Raw genomic sequence first — 23,047 nt, 5'->3', positions numbered from 1 at the left:
TGATTTTGAAATCATTGGTCATTCCCGATTAAATGCTTATGCTGTTTTATAAGTGTTTTGCATAGAACGATGTCAGGGTTTAGTTTTCACTGATTTCGCTGAAAACCAAGGCCATATAATATGCCCATTGGGTAAGTTTACATTCGACTTTCTCTTTGTTTGAATCAATTATCAAAGGTAATTTCAAATAGACTATCTGTTTGTGACTCCTTTTTCTCAGATCCCCTGGAATCTGAATAAATGCTAAGAAACATACAAATGTAACGCTGGCTTGCCAAGGCGAAGGAGCGTTGTAACTAGGCAAGAACATGTATTATAGGCTTTTGTTGTCCTAGGGTGAATCAAAAAAATTTCAGTTTATTTAATACACCTATTTTCCACCATCAGTGACTGATTGGTTTTGTTTTGTATATTTGACTTTGACAAAGCACTCGAAAGCTCTCTGCCTAAGGGAAAGGATGCTTTCATGAAGGGCTATCTAAGCTATTGGCAAGGCAGCCTGCCCGTCCCCCGGGATATGAGCATTTGATAGCAGCTAAGTTTGGTAATTCGGAGAGACACTGAAAAGACATCAGCTATTTAACAGCTATTTAAAAATTTAACGAAACATCAAAGGAATGTAATTAAGATCAGCATCATAAAACTGTGGGCGGCTATTGCTAAAGAACAACACCAGCGGTTCGTAAACGCTTTTGTTCGATATCAACTCATTAATAAGGACTTGAACTATATTAATCTCTTGTTATATAACTATGGAATTTATTTGCATTTCTTTGTCTCTTAATTTACACTTGTCAGTTCATTATTCCGAATTGTATCCTTTGTTTCCAAAATTTTATTTCTATGTTGAAACACTACTATTCGTAAGCAATTAAAGTTAAGCCAGATTATGAAATAAAGATATTTCTTAGTCATTCAATCGTCGTTTTCTTCGTAGAAACAAGCTTTACTCTTCCCAGAATGAAAAATCAATAATTTGAGATGTTTTCAACACTAAGATTCTCTCAGGAGCCTTTCAACAAAAAGACATGTCCGACAAAAAGTTATCGCTAATCGATCAAATCATCTCAGACTGTATTTTTGATACATGCCTTAATCGATATAAGTAAACCGTTTGGCCTGAATCTCACCCAAATGCCAATAAAAAGCATCGATAAACTGTGAATTTCTGCATTAGTAACAACTTGGAAATTTTGGCACTGAACACAAAAGCGTAGATCCTTAATAAAAACGACAACGTGTTTTCTTGCGTCGTTTACACAAATACAGAAATAACCGAACATAGCTTCTGAAATACATAGTAATACTCTCTGTTTTAGAAATAAAACGAATGCACGCTGCAGAATAATGTGGTTTTACCCAAATCAGGCGCGGAAAAGTTTTGTGAATTAAAAGAAGAAATAAATCTGTAAGGAATGCATGTATTGCTTACATTACGCCAATGGTTATGAAACGGAAAATTGCCAACAAACATTCAAGAACGGCTTTATTGCAATGGTGGAAAAATATAAAACTCAACACATATGGCATTTTATGAGCAAATACTTAAATTTACAGTGCTTCTGAACGACTTATCTTCTATGAAAAAAATTTATATATCAAATATGTATATTTATTTTATATATCAAATTTATTTGATATACTTATTTTATATATTTATATATATTTTATATATCAAATTTATTTGATATACTTATTTTATATATTTATATATATTTATTTTATATATCAAATTTATTTGATATACTTATTTTATATATTTATATATATTTATTTTATATATCAAATTTATTTGATATACTTATTTCATATATGTATTTATTTTATATATCAAAATGTAGTCAGCATTCCACAATATTCTATTTCAGTTAATGTTTAAAGCGGATATGGTATAACTTTTATAAGTATATTTGAAAAACGTTTAAATTTAGATAAAAAATTACCAAATATTATTTTATTATAAATTATTTATCTTGTTTTTTAAATGAAAGGAATACTGACTAAAATTAATTTTAAATTTATGAAATGTTTTTTATTTACCTTCTCAATTATTAACTCGTGAAATTAATTTTATTGCATAAATTCGAATGTAAATTTTGTTTTTTATTTGCTTTCTTGTACAAAGTAAAGGAAGTATTGTAATCCCAAAACATTTTGGGTATCATTTTTCAACTATGATATCTATTTTGACCGTTCTCCATTTCATTTGAACGATGTTTTTGCTTTTCATCTGTACGTGCGGACAGAATAAAGGACTCTTTTTTCCCCAAATGGATGGTGAAATGGATATAAAATGGATTCAGAAGATTTATTTTCGTGACGTTTGTACGTACGTGCGTACGTACGTATGTACGTATGTACCTCGCATAACTAAAAAAAATGTATCCTCAGAACAAAATTTTCTATGTGGAACATTGCTATAACGTGTTGATGTGCACATCCCTGTTTGGTTGCAATCGTCCCCAACAAATATATGTATATATATATCCACTCTGGTATCCGGATTGGTGAGCTATAATTGTTTCAGTTATATAAGTGTGTAAATTGTTCATTTTTCGCTTTGAAAGTGATTGAATTACATTGTTCTTATATTCTTGTTACTGTTTTTATGCCTTTAGTTAATCTGCATGCAATAGTTATAGAATTATCAGCTATTTAAAAGTTCGTTTAAGTTCTACTAAGCCTAACAATGTCGCCATCTGTTTACATTTCAAACTTATGAAAATCGAGGAAATAAGTTTAAATTAAATGCAATCAAACATGTGTATAATTTATTGGGAAGAGAGTCATGTGGTGTCCGGATCAGATATTTTAAGTGAAAATAGGTATAAGAACAACTCATAACTCGCTCAGTTAATTTGTTGTTGCTAGCTATTCCATACGTTTGAGGTATGGAAGCACGTAATTCGCTTTGCGAATTAATTAAAGTTTTTAATTCCAAGAATATTTAACTGGATTCTCTTGAACTCTAAATATGCTGTTCACATCTGCCTTAAAGACAACTAATATTTCAGCTGAAACGCAAAATGATGAAACGTGATATAAGCAATATATACGTATGTGAATGCTCGTAAGAATGTGATAATTCATGATACATTAGTATTAATATCAGTAGTCATACCGAATGATTGAACAAAATTAGTAAATAGGGAATGTCCAATGTCTTCAGCAAGATTCTTTGATTTGATAAGTGCTCTCAAAGAACAATTCTCTCTGCATCATTATTCTGGTCACATGGAAAAAAAGGTTGCGATTTCAAATTCCACCTATAAAATAAATTTAAAAATGGCTCCCAACTTAAACAAAATTTATATGAAGGTCTCTGCAGAAATCAGTAGGCTTTTTTGTCTTTTATCCCGGCTCGAGCAGAAGGGGGAATATTAACTGTCATAATTCGTAGCACTGATACGAAGTCAAACAATCTCATATGCTCGAAAATTTGCTTTTTGAAATGTCAAATATAATAAATTATCGGAATTTTGATTACGGTAATAAACCTTTTATAGATGTTATTTAATACATTAAAAATAATAAAGTTATAAGGGATTTAATCACACAAATTTGTTTAATTGAAAACTTAGCACGATAAATGTTTTAAGCTTGATATTCATTATTTCTCAATCGATGCAATGATTATCAAATTTTCTTGTGACTATTATTACCTTCCGAAACTTTAGCAGCGGATTGTTTCAAAGAATACTTTTTATTGTATTTAGAATTTCAGAGTGCCTAATATTAGTATTATCTATATTTTCGTCTTCTAAAAAAATCTTGATATTCCTTCACTGCACTCATAATTCAATAAATTTTCTCCAAGAACCCATTTAATGTTTTGAACAACTTTTTCATCTACAAGATGAGTCAAGAGTGCTTTATTTGCTGACGGCATAGTGTGGAAGTTTGATAGGAATTCAGAGACCAGATCAATAACCATACAGTTGTTTAAGCGCGAGGTATCTCGAGAAATACGTAAACCTAAAGAGTCCTTGAACTAGAGTCCTTAGGACACTGATGTTACATCGAAAACCAAGACCTAATGTCCATTTCGCATAGGTAATGGATTTTCATTTGCCCTTATGAAAGAAATGACTTGGGGCAATATCTGGGGAGTAAGCAGGATGTGGCAAAAGTTCCCAATTAAATTCACTCATTTTTTACAGCGTTGTTCGAGCCGTATGTTGTCTAGCGTTGTCATGATGAAACAACACTTTCTTGATATATTCACCAATCGTGGGCTTTTTTTGATCAATTATGAGTTTAGACGGCAAAGTTGTTCACTATAAACTTCTGAATGAATCGTTTAATTTGGTTCTAACAGTTCAAAACGTCCTGAACGGGGTTCATCATCCGTGCTGCTTTTTTCCAACTTTAAATTTATTAAACCATTTCTGGGTAGTCCTTACACTAATAGTGTGTTCACTATGTACAGTATTAATTTTTATCTCTGCAAACCTGACAGATTCACCACACGAAAATAAAAAATGTAGCACAGCACGTTTGTACTGTTATCTATATTCATCTTCTGTGGGTACTAAAATGCGTTCCATATTTACGAAAGTTGGTGATGAACTGAATAATATGTTAGTCAAAGGATAACAAGTTTCAACAAGTTACAAATTGAAATTGTTTTAGTAAATGCGTCTTAGTGAATTCCACGCATACTCTTAACGCGCACGATTTTATGGACTGACCCGATACATTATTTGGTGAATATTTAAAGTACCTATGTCTCCTTGTTCTATTTAATCTTAATTGTATAAGAATAATAAAAGGATCCGTTTGTATCATTAGAAAACTATCATAAGTCCGAAATAAGGTGTATTTTCATTTCATATCATGGATATACATCTGACATATAATGTAAACATCAAGGAACGGATGAAGGATTTAGTGTTAGTAACTAGTAATAGCAAGAAACAAACCTGATAGCGAAAATAATCACGTTACAGCCTCTCAAAAGTTCTGGGAACACTGAACACAACTTCAGGAAGTCTGACTACTCTTTCTAGCTACTCAGAGGAAAGAATAACATAGACTTGTCAAGGTCTTCAATAATATTTCTTTCCTTTCAAGAAGATCATAAACTTCAGAGTGTAGGACATACTAATCTATCACTGTTGACTGGGATGTGATGTTTATTGGTTCTACGTTTATTCGGATTGCAGTGTCTCAAAATACAGTCGATAATTGATCAATGTTGGATTCAAGAGTTAGTTAATCCGCTTACTCTAGCGAATGGAAGCTAAAAAAACGGCAACACTAATGACGTTAATTCAGCATAATCTTACTTGGAGGTCAAATTACTTCATATGCTTAAATTAGCATTTAAATTATTTGAATTATTGTCTTAAACATTATAAAAGCAACACAACTAAAATCAATTTCCAATCAAGTCGATAGGGAAACATAGTAAAACTAAAATTTAGGCCGAAAACGCTTAATTTTAATTATCTTTGTTGCTTATCAATCATAATTGCTTCTAGCCGATACTTTAAAAACATACCCGCAGGTAAAGTGTTGAGGCAGGTTAAAGCATTTTTTAACATGTAATATTAGACCATGTTACCCGTCTTTGAATTTAAGTGGGTGTTATTGCTCAATTTACATCACCACAAGCGGTTGCTTGTAGCACAAGTCTTGCCTTTGTCTGTTCGAAGTTCAAATTAAATATACAGGTTATTTAAAAAAAACCTTCTGATGTATTTATTAATATTGTAACGTTTTTTTTTCCGACACCAGTTGTTGCGTTTTTCTCTTCCTTCACGTTCGTACGGGGTTCGAAGATTTGGAGTGAATAACGACGACACTTAATGAAGTATCGAAACACACTTTATTTAGCCGATATTAATCAGGACAGCTCCAATATCTCGTTTACAGTCGTCGAACTGTTATATACACACTGACACGATCAGCGGCACAGCTTTCAGGTTATCAAGCTATCACGGTGGAGACAGCTTCACTGCAAAGCACCAGAGTACAGCTCCCAACACTGCTTGGTCGTTCTCGGAACTCTACGTACTCTCGAGACTCTCCACGCTACAACTCGCGATGCACTCGACGACACAAAGAGCACGGATCCCGACTCTTCGGTTCAGTCGTTCCCGGAGCTCAACACGCTCTCTCGACCATGCACTAACCGCGATACGCTAAAAGACACCTTCGATGCACTCGACGACCCACTTGGCACTCGCTTTACGGGTGTCAACTCGATCGACTCCGCGCGCACTAACTCGAGACTATCTCGAGCTATCTCGCACTCTCGAGTCTATAACTATCTCGCACTCTCGAGGCACACACTCACTCGCCCTCTCGAGGAGACACTCCCTGATTCGTAACTGACTTTCCGCGTACCAGCAGGGTTTATACAGCTTTTGGCTGGTGTTCGAGAACATTCTGGGCTAAACCGGTAAGAATTCATTCCAGAAGGTTCTCCATGTCGCCAATTTTGTCGCCAAATGGGCGATTTCTCGCCAAATGGGGTAACCTTGCCTTATCTTGTCATTTTATGGCAACCCTAAAACTGCTTTACTGGGAACCCATCTTACCGCGTCTGTACATTTGGTAATAATATTAGAAACGTAGCACTAACTTGTCTAGATAGGTTCTTAATTTTTCAGATCTATAGTTACCTATAAACTGTCAACGCATAACGCAAGTCAAATTTAAATAAAATTCGTTAGCCCACTCCTCGTGGAATATAAAGCAAAATTTCAAGCAACCTAAACCGAAAATGTGTCGTACAAAAAGCGTTTCAAGACGCCTTAGTCGCTACGATTCTATTATTTGGAAATTTCAAATTTAAAACTAATAAATAATTAAATAAATAAATGAAATATGAAGCTTCCAGACTTTATATTACGTCCAAAGGGACGTTATTTAACGTTTTGTGTTCTACCTTTATTTATCAAATTTCATGTTCTTCGCACTTAAAAAATAAAGTTTAGTTCAGCAGCAATATCACAAAATGATTTAAAAAGAGCATATATTTAGAATTTTCGATACACAGTCTCGCGCGCTGGAGAATTTTTTTTTTTCTTTTTTCTCGTACAGTGTTGGCATAGCTCACTTTAAAATCGTTGAGTTTGTTAATGAAAAATTCGTTAAAATTTTACAAAGCATGAAATAGATAATAAAACAAATTCCAAATTCTAAATTTGGACTTCCAGATGCCCATATTTAAGTGGAGGACTATGTTGTTCAAAATGTGATGTCTTTGGGTACCTTTGTATTTTCACAGTAGGAGAAACATTCATACATTCATGCAGATTCTTCATAATTTAATTTAGTTAAGTATAATGCAGGGTTCTAATATTTGGTAGCAACAATTTGAAAAGTGAAAGACCGTTTATAGTGAACCAACGCAAAATGCCAAAACGAAATTAACAAGCCTTTTTAGGCAAGTTGCCCCATTGGGTTATTAACTAAACACTTAGTCAGTTACACTATATCTGAACTTGTAGATAATTTACCAACCGCACAGCGACTAATTAAGACATAGTTACTACAGCTTTACTATCGGTGAGCAGCATGTTCATAAGCAGAGCCGCAATTAACGCTCAGTAAGACACAGCGGTTACGCCCCGAACACAATAACAGCCTCGTGGTTAAAATTAATTCATATTTTTAAACAGTTTGGCGCGACATTAAATTTGCATATTTTCTGGTGTTAGGGATATTTCGACATAAACAAAGGAGTGTAAGATAAGCTTCACTTTAAATATAAATGTTAGTAAATTAAATAAAAATATAAAACTCATTAGTCAAAATATCACGTAAGATTCAAAATATTTAAGTAGCTTTCACAACTCACATATAGATATAGTATGTGCACGCATATTTGGATAGATGAGAGCTATTGATTTTCTAACATATATTTTATGATGTACGTATATTTTCAAAAGTAGCTTAATCCTTAGATACGCTTGAATGCAATATAATAAACTTTTCTCCGGATGATGGCGAAGTTAAGAATGGAAAATATACTATAGAACGTAGCTTCAGATTCTGTGTCTTCCAATAGAACACAATAGCGATTTAGAGAAAACTTTTGTAATCCGATTTAAAAGCGAAGCTGGAAGCGAAAGGGAAGATTAGAAGGAGCAGAAAAAGGAATTGGCTGAGGAATGGATATTTATAATTAGGTATCTAAAGAACATTTTCTTCTAAGTTTTTATCCATAGATAGAGCTTTACGAACAATATATATTCTATGAGTAATACAGCAAAGGTTAACTATTTCTTTGCTTGAGCTAATCTTACAGGAACTTTTCAGTATATGATTTTAAAATCACCCATTACACTTCTTTCAAGCAAAGTAAAATATAAAACGGGAATAAAATATATAAGTTCTAAATTTATATAATAATGACTGCGATGCTGTGATTCCTCATTCGAGACGTAATGCCATATAAGGTTAAAATACGCAGTTAATAAATACATGCCCAGCTCCATTTATATAAACTCGTTTGTTGTAGAAACGAAGTAGCGTAATATGAGAAAAATTTGCAATGCCCTCGCCGGGACTCGAATCTGGACCTCTCGAATACGCGCCGAGTGTGCTAACCGTTACACCATGAAGACAGGCTGGAAGTAGGGAGAAAATGCTTTATATACTCCTCCTTTTAAAGGGCGACTGAGTATTAAGGGACGCGGTTGCTAAACCATAATGGTGACGAATTATTTCCACAACCTCTTTTTAGTTCGGGCGCCACTGTAAAATCATAAGGTTATTTTAAAACCGGAGACATGACAGATGATCAATGCCCTCGCCAGGAGTCGAACCTGGAACTCTCGAATATACACCGATTGTGCTAACCGTTATACTACGAACGCATGCTGAATGGAGGGAGAAACCTATCCCCCTTTTAAAGGCTTAGGGGATCCAATCTCCAAATCCTGGTGGTGACGAATTATCTTCCACCACCTTTAGTTCGGGTGCCACTGCAAAGTCATTAAGTTATTTTAAAACCAGAACATGAAAGATGATTGATGCCCTCGCCGGGACTCAAACCTAGACTTCTCGAATACGCACCGATTATGCTAACCGAAGGGGGGGGAGAAAGTAATTTTTAGCATAAAATAAAATAAAATTTACAGGAGACTGTTAATAACAAAGCAATACATTATTCTTTCATTGATTTATTTTTAATAAATATAAAACGTTGAGCAAAATACATTATGTAAGATTACTAAACACAGTGACTACTATTTTCTGGATGATTCTTAACTTTCAAGCTCGAAACCTTAAAGCAGAATAAAGTGTTTGAAATAACTAAAATAAAATAATAATAAATAATAATAAAAAAAAAAATTCTGGAAAGTTTCAGATTTAAAACTACGTCCAAAGGGCCGTTTTTTTAACGTTTTGTGTGTTACCTTTATTTATTAAATATTATGTTCTTTGCACTTAAACCCTAAAATTCAGTTCAGCAACAATATCGCAAAATAGTTTTAAATTGAGCGTATCTCTAGAATTTCCGATACGCAGTCTCACGCGCTGGAGACAAAAATGTTTTTTCTGTACAACGTTGCCATTGCTTGCTTTGAAATCCTAGAGTTTGTTAATCAAGAATTAGTTAAAGATTTACAAAATATGAAATCGGTAATAAAACAAATTTCAAATTTGGTCATCCACGTGCCCATGGAGGATTATGTGATTCAAAGTTCGATGGCTCTAGGTAGCATTGTTTTATTACAAGGAGAGAAATATACATACATTTATGCAGATTTTGCATTATTTAATTTCTTCAAATATAATGCAGGACTCTAACATTGGGTGGCAACAGTTTGAAAAGTGAAACGAACATTTATAGTGATTCAACGCAAAATCGCAAAACGAAAACAATAGTCCTTCAGGCATAAAGCTCCTTTGGACTAAAAACTTACAACAAACAGAAACAATTTATAAATAAAACACCATAGCTTGTTTTTTGTTTGCTATACGTTGTTCCATCGTCTCATAAGCTAGTGTGAATGTGCGCGATATCATCATGAATTCATCAAACCAATCGTAGAAAACTCCTGATGACATTCGCCACAATGTGAGTTCCGACTTGAGTCTGCTTGTCAGGGATGGCTGACGTGGGATTTATTTCGGAGCTCTTTTGTCCAATCTGAAACAGGAAATTCATTTCCTCTGAGGAAAGGTACGAAATAGGCTTGCACCGTAAAGAGACTCGTAACAGAAGAAACGGTTGAATGATAGTACACTCTAAGTAGACATTTCTGCGAATTATTTATGAGTAATCTTCCTTCTTGGATAATAAATACAGAATTTGAGGGAAGATTAAATGTCCTTAAAACACTTTTATTCACTTCGTTAAGTTATATATCGCATTGATCTATTAATGAGTAATATTATATAATTTATAATTTTTAATATGTTTGTTTTAATTAATTTATAATATGCTTTATACAAATAAGTCGTAAGTGTTCAGATGCTTAATGGTGTTAGAACCCCAAAATCTTCAAAAAATGATGATTTCGGATTTTTGCATTTTCAAATTCTCTGCACTTTTATCTCTCTAAAAATACCATCTTTATCCATAACGCGTCTAGCGCATTCAAGTGAAACTTCTGCAGGGCGGCCGTAACGCGCTTGAAGCGTTCTTCTACATTAAAAAAATTTTAAACTTTTAAAACGCTTTCTAAATATTTACTTGTTTGAGTTTTTATTTTTGTTTGTTTTAATACCTCCTAGAGGGCAGTACTAATCAGGCATTCTATTTCTAATTGAATTTTCCCCTTCCGCTTTTTATGAATATTCGCGCCATTTTACATAAGATATAAGACAGTGAGAGTTCTTCAACATCTACTCAGCAGAAAAAGAGAAAAAATGAGGTTGTGAATTGGAAAGACAAGAAGGATATACGTTTGATGAGTACAGTCTATAAAAACTGTATGATTGATGTTGAAACACGGAAAAGAACTGTAGAAAAGCCAATAATTGTAAAAGATTACAACAATAAAATGTAAGGAGTGGATCGCCTGGATCAAATGTTATCAAATTAATCTTGCTGTTAGAAATAAGCAGAGATATCATCACTTTTTCATTATGCTCTATTTCCTTATAATTTTACTTAATATTCATTTACACTCATCCGCTACAAATGTTATGTATGTACAAAGAAAACAACATTACACGCTGCGAAAAACAAAGGGCCGCTGAGTAGAAATTTTCGCAGATAGGAGAGGACGGCGAAAGGGTTAATCTCTATGAAAAATAGAACTGTAAAAATCTAGTTTTAATTTGTCATCGAATGCTTTGATCAATGAGGATTTTTTACATAAAACGCTTTTTTCTCCAAACGTGACTTTTTTATACTCGATGTACCTTTTCTCAGAAACTACTACTCGCAGGTATGTAAAGTTTTTATGCCATTTTTATTAGGTTTCATAATATTTATTGAAATGAGCTTATTCTGATATACTAAGAACAAAATAATTTTTAAAAAATTTTGTGAGAAAAAGTGCTAATTTTTTGTTGTTGTTGTTGTTACTAATCTCTATGCCTAGGAATATACTAGACGAGGTCCACGAGTCCATTCACATTTAGAAAATTGAAAACAAGCCTAGGAGACCCGTAAAGGTCCACAAGAGACGACTCCAGGCGCTCAAGGATATGTGCCGGTGATGCGGGTGCATTGTGACACTTAGAACAAATTGGGTGCCTCTTGATACCACTCTCAAAAGTAAGTAACCTCAAGTGCCCACTGAAGAATCGGAAAAGTGTTGTCTGAGCACATCTTTCGCAATCCATAGCAAGGGATCTTCCAGGACAATCAGTTTGATACCAGGGATGACTCGGGGAAACGAGCCAAATTTGCCTCTCAGTATGTCTTCTAATGGAATGCAGTTCAGGATATGTCAGTGAATTGATACTTGGCAAATATTCTTCAGAAGCCTCCCTCACCAGAATGTCTGCCATTTCATTCCCCCATATATCAACATGGGAAGGAATCCACTGAAGATGCACTTCACAGAGTGACGAGACCTGCCTAAGTTTGCTAAGAATTGCGGCTTCGGCCCTATCACCAACTCTTTGCCAGTTTGAAAGATATTTGATAGCGCTACGACTGTCAGACAAAATCCATACTGCCTTAAGATCTGTAAAGTACAAAACAGCATTTAGTCCCTCTTCGATGGCTATAAGCTCACTCTTAAAAACCGAACTGAAGTTAGAATTTCTTTTCTTTATTTTGACAATATTTCCATCTGTGCATTTAATGATAACACCACTACCGGAGCGAAAGTCCTCGCTTTTACTCCCATCAGTATAGATGAGGGTAGCTTCAGCGGGAATTGCATGTATAGTTTCCAAGGCAGATTGTCGTAACAGGGCCGGAATATCATTTTTCTTCGAAACTCGAGACGAAAGTTCCGCATGGAATCCGACTCCAGGGAGTCCCTCAGACGGATCTAAACATTGTTTCAAGGAATGCTGCTCAACATTACGGTCAATTATACCAGCATACTCAATTTGACAAAGTGGACTACTTTTTTTTAAGTCTTTGGTTATTACTCCAATGCTGCAGAAATTCTGAATTTCTATTCTGGGAGCCGTAACTGAGAAGTTTATTATAATATTTTACGAGGCCCGCATTTCTTCTTAGACTGAGGGGTTGAAGGTCTGTTTCATACAACGCAATTTTATTCGGGCAACTGTTGCGCAAGCCAGTTATAATGCGAGAAGCACTGTACTGGACTCTTTCCAATTTAAATTTTACGATGTCTAACAAAACGTTTTGTAAATTACTCTAAAATTCAAAATGTATCAAAAGCTTATTTCCATATAATCAGATGGATGTAGTTTAATTACACAAAAAATTTCAAGAGTGTATCTACAACAGATTTTGAGAAAAGGTACATCGAAAATGGCCAATTTAACATTGTCGGTATAGGGATGATACCCCTTATATATCTTAATATTCATCTAATATTTTACAACTTTAGGCTCATAATCTAACTGTCGTCCGGAAACTTCATTGCTTTGGAGAGAGTTTCCACTCATAATTTAGGCAGCTATAGTACAGAGTTTGCACTCATAATTTATGTAACTAATATTTGAGTTGTCTATGTAACAATACCTGAAAATTGCCAATGGTTTCTAGATTTCTCGCATATTTTGTGAATAATATCTATTTCAAAATATCAGCACTGATCACAAATTACCACGATATTCTGCATGTGATGTTCTTCATTTGGTGCAAATATTTTTCTCACATGCATAGTTTTATGTAAAGATTGCATTGGGACTCAGATGTGTATCACATATTTCTTTCTTCATCTTATTTACCACTTACTAAGCAATATTTCACATCGATATTTTTGCGAAGTATACAACATGTGTTTGTATTTATTTCAACCAGGTAGTGAAATCTTCATAATTTTCAATATTTGATCTAACTTTAAAATGAAAATTTTCAGAAGCAATCGACGATGCTTTAATTATTTTGTACAGAAAATTGCGTGGCAGAATGTTTTCAACCATCTTGCTTAAATCTTAAAGCACGCGAAAGGTCATGTGGCCTGACAGAAATATTACTGGATGCTCATTGATCCATCCTAGAAGAGCCACTTCCTCGGTGGCTACACAGATGTGCACTTGTGAAATATGCAGACTGTGCTATGCAGTGTCTGAAAATCTGTTATCATATGCTAAAGTGCAGAGAACGCGATAAATGAAAGTACCTGATGTTTCTTGGAAACCGTATTTTATCAATAACATAACAAAAGGCTTCGACGGAAGTAGCGACAACTATAACACATGTTAGCTATGGCCGGCGCATAGAATCGCCAAAAGTTGGAAAGATTTCGTCATTATATCTGGCTGCCGAGGATGTTGCAGTGATGCGTGACAACATCCTAAATACTGCCTATAGGGATGTAGTGTACTAGATCTGTTCGTTGGCCCAGAAATTAAAATTAAACAAAATATGTATAGGATAGGTGAACGAACCACCGTTATCCAAATTTCATGTTTTAGTTCTAACGAAAACCGTCGCTTGAAGCATAATTCATATAAAATATCAGCATAATTCATATAAAGGCATAATAATATAAAGGCATATATAATATATATCAGCATAATCAGGACAATAATATCCCACACATGCGTTTTTCAGGTTTTAAAAGTACTAAATGCATTTTCACACAATAATTTTAGAGCGCAAGAAGGAAAGAGGGCTAAAATGCTACTGACACTTTAAGAGTAAACGGAAACAAAAATGATATAATTTTCACTACAACCATAAATGATAACAGATTAATTAACGTGAAAGAAAATAATTTGATAATTAACTAATCAATTTGTAGAGAGGCAACCCCATGCAGTTATTTATCTACTTTTTTCTAAACATTTTTAGACTGTATTTTTCCTGAAAAATTATCAGTAAAAATTTATAAAAAAAGATAAATTTATTAATAATCTTTGTTAATTGACTATGAAAATTTAAAATTCTATTAATTGCTTTAGAGTTGCATTAATTGTCTAATCATTTTCAATTTTTAAATGCTTAAGTTTCCTGCTTATTTTTTCATAAAAAACATTATTACTTTATTCAAAAGTACGAAATATAGATGTAAAATTATCCTTCTTTCCTTCCTGCGCTCCCAGATCATCATCCGAAAACGCACTTACAACTTTTAAAACATGAAAAATGCATATGTGCGATGTTATTATCATGCGATGATTTGTAAGTACTTTATTTTTTACCACGATATTTTTGACGACGATGTTTTTAAACTGCGAAGTTTTCGAACCACTTTATTTTTGGCCACAATATTTTGTACCACAATGTTTTGAAACTGCGATGTTTTCTCTTTGCTTTTTTCTCCCACGATATTTTACACAACGACGTTTTCACCTTGTGTTGTTTTCTCCACGATGTTTTTGCCACGGTGTTTTCGGCGGACACTGCAGTAGACTTCGTGCTTGAACATCATAGATGCAGGAAATAGGGACTATTTTGCACTCTCCTGTAATGATATTATGCAACTTCAACCCGATGTGGGTAATCATCAGAATAAAGTACATTTCACGCGATATGGGGAAAATTAGTTGTCGATGAGGTTCTTTCATGCAGTGGAATACGATCTTCCCAATGGGCGATTGTTGCAAAACTAGTACTTTAAAGGTTAGACAGGTCATATAGATTAGTGGGTGGGATAAATCAATAAATAACAGACTTTCTAATATGATGTTAAAATTAAATTTTGATCTAAGTATACTTTCGACCATAAAATCGCTATATAATGATAGAAGTGCGCAACAAACCCGAAACTCACTTGAAAGTAGAACATGCTGGAAATGTAAAGGATTAATATTTAACGGCAGGCTCATATTACAGACAAGAATAGAAACACATCAAGCTGTATGAAAAGGCTGATTCAAATGCCAATTTTGCTTTTAGAAATCCAGTTTACCCACTGTTTTTATGCAGGAAGACTTGATATGCCTCGTGAAAGGCGATCAAACTCATTATAGGAGCGTCTAGGAATTCGAATGTGAAGAATAGTAACTTATTGTGAATGAGGATTATTCTGTTCATGCATTTTCTACTCAAGATGGTCAATAATCAATGATAGGTATTGGTATTTTCAACTGATGTGTCTTTGAGGGCGACGGGCGAAATCTAAACGGCTGATATTCACAGCTGTACAAGACGATAACATTTTGTTTGCATAACCTTATCGTCTCGTGTTATCATTCGTAGAAATCGTACAGCCATATCTCATTTCCTAGACATCAAACTTAATAGTTGCCTACATTATGTATCCATATGTAATCTGAGACTAACGCCGTGCATTGTTCATGAGGCTATAATTGCTACGAGTCCTGTTCATGATCAGAATCGAAGTGTACGTACGCCATGTCCAAAGCCGTTTCGTGACCCATACTAGCCAGACATCCACGTCATATGAAGAATTAGGAATTCACGAGAGCCTTCTTGTAAAGTCGTAACAGAATACTGAACAGTCGAAAGCCTCATTAAGTTTAAAGCATTCAAACTGCCACTGAATTTGAGTAGTAAAATTTCATCTCAAGCATAGTTAAAAAAAGACCAAGGGAATTAAAATCAACTTCGTACAAAAATTGCATGCAAATGTAATATTAATGTAAACAACACCATGTAATGAATCTCTAAAGGTGGTGCACATAGGCAATCAGTAAACAATGTGCATAGCATGTGCCCTCTATAAGTGTTTATTTTTAGACGTGAAGGTAATGTAATGTAAATGTATCATAAGGTAAATGCAATATAAATGTAAATATCACCATTTAATGAACCTAATACGTAAATGCATACGAAAGCAGTGTATATGATATAAATATCTTAAATTTGTATATAATGTATGTAAAATGTAACCAAATGTACTTAAATTTTCAATGTAATCTGTGTTCACAAACTCTGTAAAATGTGCATCCAAATGTATCATTATGCTCTTGTTTTGGCCCTGTATTGCAACTAATTATTCTGGCTAAACTCTAGATAAAGGTGGACGTGGCGCTATACCAATTAACCAATTGGCAGAGGGATGGTGCCCACGTCCTCCGTCGCATGTCGCATGCTACTTATCAACATCAAGACTGCATACCAAAGTTCAACTCCCAAGAACTTCCAATGGTAAGAACGGTGAAGGAGCATATTTGAAGCAACCAACACCAAAGGCAGTCGAGGAAAAAGGTGACGAATGCACGTAATCCTTCGCGCAATCACAAAAACAGCCAGCGTACCAGGAATACAGAATTTTTCACCCCCTAAACACAACTATAACCACTATTTCGCCAAATTAATCAAAAACAACCTTTTACGCAAGCGCAGCCAGTCAAACTAGTACCAACGGTGGGCAATACCACGCCTGAACACGTTGACTTCCTCGCGTAACCTAACATTAGCCCTTGGCCTTTACTGAACGATATCATATAATCCAACCCCTTAACATAAGAAAGAATGGGAAAAAGTTTAGAGATCATTCTACGTGCTTCCCGTATTTTGAAATAGAATGGCACAACAAAACAAAAATATGTTTCGCCAGCCTTCCAGATTTTACATATAAGGATTATTTCCTTATTTTTACAATTTTTGAATTAAATTTAATAACAAAAATTGGCATTGAAGCACTGCTTTTCAGATAAATAATTTAGGGAAATAAAATTCCTTGTTAAATCAAAGCATAAGGAAACAATATTACGCTAAAATAATTCTGCTTTTTCTGAAATAATTACAATTACGCTTATTAATTCTCTTGTAAATAAATTCAGACATTTTTCTACCTAACAAAAGCTCGCTTTCTTCGTCGTTATACCAGTCTAGCACCTAGATGACTTGCACGAAATGATATTAAGTATATATTCTGTTCATCTCAAACCCACATAGTCGATGATTTAGTTAGTTTAGTATCGCCAGAGTTATTATTATGAGATTTTAATAAAAGCAGCTGGGCCATATTCTCGGATTCTTACCATTTCAGTAAGGCAATGCGAGGCTGCATGTTTAGTACACTGTCCTTCATCTCCTAAATATATAGAACACTGAATTCCTGACTTTGTCGGCGTGTTTTTCCAGATGATGCATCTTATGAAAATGTCTTTAGCCAATATTTGCAAAGAAAGGGAGAATATGGATGACAATAGTCAGTATAGAGTACTATACGAATTCTCTAGCATACAGTTAAAACCGTTAAGAATGCAAAAATGTAAACACCATCCAAAGTGTGATCGATGCCCAGAAGTATAACAGGTACTATTGTTACCAGGAATGTCCTCGGAATAGTTATTTCTGCATTTCTGTGCCTCAGATGTACGAGAAATTTAAGCATCCCAAACTTTCATTATAAATATGACTCTGCTAGCTACTTTCTTTCTTAGTGTGCAAATTTTAATGCCCACCTGCGTAACAACTTTCTCGGATTCTTCGCTGGATTATTCACTACAGCAGTACTTTAAGAAACCCATATTTTAATACTGTTGCGAGATTGCTTTTTATTATGTCTAAAGTTTAAAAGGAGAACATTTAGATTATGTAAAAAAATAAAAAAAGGGCATAAAAGGAAGAAATAAAGGACGGACAAACTGGAATTACTGTCCATTTTTCACAATCATGCAGATAATTAATATGTGCGTTAAGTGAGGTTTTAAAGATTAAAATTTTCATTTTACATTTAAATATCCGTGAAATTTAAACCAATATTTCAGCTCTTTTTCTTTCAGTTCGGAAATAAATGTATGTATTTTTGTTTACAAAAGAACAGTAAATTTCTTTGACTATAGCATCCATTTGCATATAATTGAGCCAAAATATAGCCGGACTTATTCTTTAGTCTAGATACTGTGAAGAATATCTAAAGAAAGAATCGGAAGACCTTCTTTACTGTGCTAGAACATTTAAGACGAATGATGGGCTTGGAAGTATTTGCCACGGAAAAATATCATCCAACTAAAAAGAAGATTTCTGGTTTATCAAAACTAACAACATTGACTTTTACCAAATCTCTTGATGATTGCTATTCATTCACGTTGGGCAGTAAAAAAAAAAAAAAAAAAAAATAGTAACGTTTTCGTTTTACTTCCTGCGGTGAAGTTAAGGATATTTTTCCTTTCATCACGTTCCTCGCAATTTTGTATAAGGAGAAAAAAAACGTGGGAAAGAATGATGACTTTTTTGCTGTGTTAATAGAAAGTATCTGACAGATTACAGAAAGCTAAACTGTAGAAAATGTGACAAAAAGGACTTAAGATGTATCCTGGAAAGATTTAATTCTGCATTTTATTATGTTTAAGCATTTGTTTCTTAGATAATAATAAAATGCTTAAGCTTGCTTATAAAAAGTTTGTTTACATGCTTGCTTAATACAATGCTTAAAATTAAGAAAATAAAATGCTTAAGCATTATCAATTTTTCGCCCACCAGCGGCCGAGCGGTAAAGTCGCTGAACACTGGTAGTTCGGTCCGAGGTTCGAATCTCGCGAACGGGCTGGCTGCGTGGGCGTTTTCGTGGTTTTCCCCTTTTGTAACGTGTATACGAGCCAGTTTCCCTTAGAAAGTCCTCCACGAAGGCATCCCTCCTCTTAGGCAGATAGTCCTCGAGGCTTTGCCATAATCACGCACACACACATTATCAAATTTTCAATAACCTAGCCCTCCAACCGAACATTTTAATATATGATGAAATTCATTCCAGACAGTTAAAAAAAATGTTCGGTGCAAACCAAAAGATTTAATTTTTTCATCCTTTCTTTCTACGTACTTACTATAGTGTTAATAAAATATATAATTTATCTGTAGTATATAGTCATTATGCACACTGTCCACTTCGAAGCATCCGTGTTTTATATTCGTAAATATTCATTCATCAATAAATTCATCTGATAGTTCATTAAGACAGTATCCGAGTGCTTATCAAATATTTAGTTTAATTAATTTTAATTTTTTTTTTGTTTTTTTGTTTCTAGCACCAAAACCCCAAAAGATAAACCTTAATTTCTTGGGCATTCTAAACGTCGATTTACTCATGGTACACCAGAATGTATTTTAAAAACTTGGCAAAATATTAATTTTAGTTTCTCGTACGTTTTAAATAAAGTTCAGTGCATTCCAAGAACAATAAATATAGGATCCGTTTTCGTCGCGGATAATGGATTTTTGTGAAAATCGCAGGAACACTTATTATGTATAGAAATTAATTTTTTAGTGATTAAAATTACGGGCAGGTAGGAATTGGACTATGCTACATCCCTGGCGTCCCACATATTTTACGTATATCTGCATCTATAAAAATATTGTAAGACACTTGATTTTGTATAGTAAGCCATAATAATTATATTGTGCTAAATCTTGAGGGTAGAATGTAATAATTTTTAATGTGTAAAAGCTGTAAACACAAACAAATTGCAAAATTATAACAATATCTATTACCTTTAAGCACCAAAATTGAACATAAATTTCTATAATTCGAACTGTCAGATTCATTTCGCTTCAAATTAATATCATGGAACACCTGTTCAATCTAATGCTCGTGTTGCTTCAGTCTGTATTTATATGAATATATTAATAACATCTAACAATGCTGATCTTTAATTTTCGAAACACAATTCAAAAGGTAGATTCTATGGTTTCTTTTGCTTTCAAATTTTATTTATAACGTTTTTCTAATATCCAAGATAACTGAGTAAATGCATGAAAAAAAAAATAAATAAATAAAAATAAAAATCTGACAGGTTTCAGATTTTAAATTACGGTCAAAGGGGCGTTTTTTTAACATTTTGTCTGCTACCTTTATTTATTAAATATCACGCTCTTCGCACTTAAACCATAAAATGCAGCTCAACAGCAATATCGGAAAATAGTTTTAAATTGAGCATAACTTTAGAATTTCCGATACACAGTCACACGCGATGGAGATAAAAATATGTTTTCTGTACAACGTTGCCATGGATAGCTTTGAAATCCTTTATTTTTTTAAATCAAAAATTAGTTAAAGATTTACAAAAGATGAAACCGATAATAAAACAAATTCCAAATTTCAAATTTGGGCTTCTACATGCCCATATTCGCAGTAGGATTACGTCTTTAAAATTTCGATGGCTCTATGTACCGTTGTTTTATCACAGTGCGAGAAATATGCCTACATTTATGCAGATTTTTCAGTATTTAATTTCTTCTAATATAATGCAGGACTCTAACATTTGGTGGCAACAGTTTGCAAAGTGAAACGGACATTTATAGTGAACCAACACAAAATCGCAAAATGAAAACAATAGTCCTTCAGGAACAAAGCCCCTTTGGACTAAAAATAATAATTATGAGGTTGTGTCTTTGCTTCCAAACGATGCGAAGCTTTTATTATCACGATAGACAATTACAGAAAAGTGTAAAATGCGTAATTGTGATCTATTTATTCTATATTAAAAATAAATAAATCGAATAAAAATGAGAGAAAAAAAGAAATTTTTACGTAATTCAAATTTGATTAAATATCAACGGATACCTTGAGGTAAGATCTTCAGCATTCGATATCTCATCATTTTGCATTTTAAAGGCCCATTCATGAGCGAAATTTGCATCAGGTTAATAAAAACACTAAAACAATTTCAACACTTTTAAAATATATACTTAAACAAAATCTAAGCTAAAACTCAACTTCTTTCCTTCATTCACAAAATAAAACATATCATTTCCATTCATAAATCAAATACTTAACTTGGGTAATTAAAACATATATTTCCATTTGCTAATAAATTATCAAGCAACATTACGATGCTTAATGAAAATCATATTCATATTAGAAGCTGAACATCATTCATTAAAAGAATCACTGCTGTACTAGATTTAGCCTTCGAATTTCTTATACGCATACTTTTAAAATGCATTAATTAAATTTTAATTTTCTTTAATTTGAAAAAAATAAAAAATAAGAAATCAATAAAAAGTACCTATAAGAAACAACTCTATAAATTAAAACAATAAAAGGTATCTTTAAGGAAGTTTCGAAATGAAAATGAAAACTGAGCTACTTCGGGATGAAATTAATATTGCGGCTAGAGTTTTGTGGAGATATCTTCAAGCAAATAATCTCGACTTACAGAAAGAATTGCCGCCCAATCGGTATAATGGTTAGCGTCGCTAACAGCCGTGCCGAAGGGCTCGGATGCAAATCCCGCAGAAGGCATAGATGTTTGTAAATGCATAATGTCTGTGCAGCATGGGGGCACTCTAAATATTTGGCGAGCCGAAACTCCTCTCGAGAGGCTGGTTGTTGGGTAAGATGTGTGGGAGACCTTAGGACCGGTACCTTCCCCCCCACCTGCTCTCCATCAAAAGGCGGGGTGGAATTCAGCTAAATCTCACTGTCACCTGTAAGCTGCTTGGCTGTTGCCAACGGCAGGCGAAAATTTGCGTTTCTTGCCACGAGTAATATCGTGGACTTGGGCTGACAAGTGAGACAAGTGAGCATTAGCAACAACAATAACATAAGTTTATTGCAATTAATATCAGTACAAAGCTAAGTAAAAGAGCTTAAAACAGAAAGACATAGCGTTACGCAAATTAAGTTTATTACTTGAAAACTATTATAGATTACCAATATTTGTCACACAATAAACTCTGAAAGACACGATTCCCTCAATTTAACTCTTCAAAGGTCTCTGAGCAACTGGTTAACGATTCGCTGGCCGCTGGAACCTTATTTATAAAAGATCAGCCGAGAGAAAAAATTGCTCCTGCAACTTCAAAAATGCCCTTCTCAAAAGCTTAAAGAAAGTGGCCGTTAGTGACATGTTGTCTAAAATTTTCCAGCATGGGAACACAAACACGGATATCGTGAACATCCGTCAGTAGAGGTTCCGCCTATATTTCGGCGTCTAACTCAGCTATATAGAGATATAACCCTCAACATTTAAGTTATAACTGTAACTAACTGGTTTATAACTGCAAACATCAAGCACGTAAAAATGCAATAAGTTAAGTAAATTCAATAAGGCAAAAATGCATCTTAATTTTTTTAAATGCCAAATATGCTCAAATAAATAAATGAAAACAATATATCATACTATAAAAAAAATTCCATACATTATAGAAGGAAACGCATCATATTGCAAAAATTGTAATGAAATAATTACAAAAACGTCCAACAGTACTACGCGTTCATGTCATTAATGAATTTATTATATCTTCATAGAATTACACTCTTTGCTACTTCTTTGCTGTTGGCGAATAAATTTTGTTTTCATTTTGTTGTTGTTGTTACAAATCTTTCTTGTCGGACAACCGACTTGTCCGACCCCAGTTTTCAGAAAAATCACCTGGTAGGGGGAGACGCATCCGAGGGTCAGTCACCCGCCCCTCTTCCCTTAATACCGACCGCTCGAGAGGCGTTTCGGATCGGCGCATATTTTGATTCCCCCCATGCGGCACAGACACTATATTCTTACAAACACCCATGGCTCGTCTGGGATTCGAACCCTGGCCCTTTGGTATGGTATAGCCAGAATCACTAATCACTCTCCCGGTTGGGTGGTTGATTTCATTTTAATAATCAGTTCATAAAAG

General features: G+C 34.0%; 1 protein-coding gene across 1 annotated transcript in view; it reads right to left on the bottom strand.

Moving 5' to 3' along the window:
* Positions 1-23,047, bottom strand: part of LOC118198069 (galanin receptor type 1-like) — a 677,895-nt gene that overhangs the window by 351,778 nt on the left and 303,070 nt on the right. The gene's annotated exons all lie outside the window — the stretch shown is intronic.

Source organism: Stegodyphus dumicola, chromosome 2 (genome assembly GCF_044657685.1).
Source record: "Stegodyphus dumicola isolate Sdum_Otavi_A_Nest chromosome 2, ASM4465768v1".
NCBI classification, from domain to species: domain Eukaryota; kingdom Metazoa; phylum Arthropoda; class Arachnida; order Araneae; family Eresidae; genus Stegodyphus; species Stegodyphus dumicola.
Note: the sequence above shows the minus strand (reverse complement) of the source record. Positions and strands in the feature narration are given on the sequence as shown.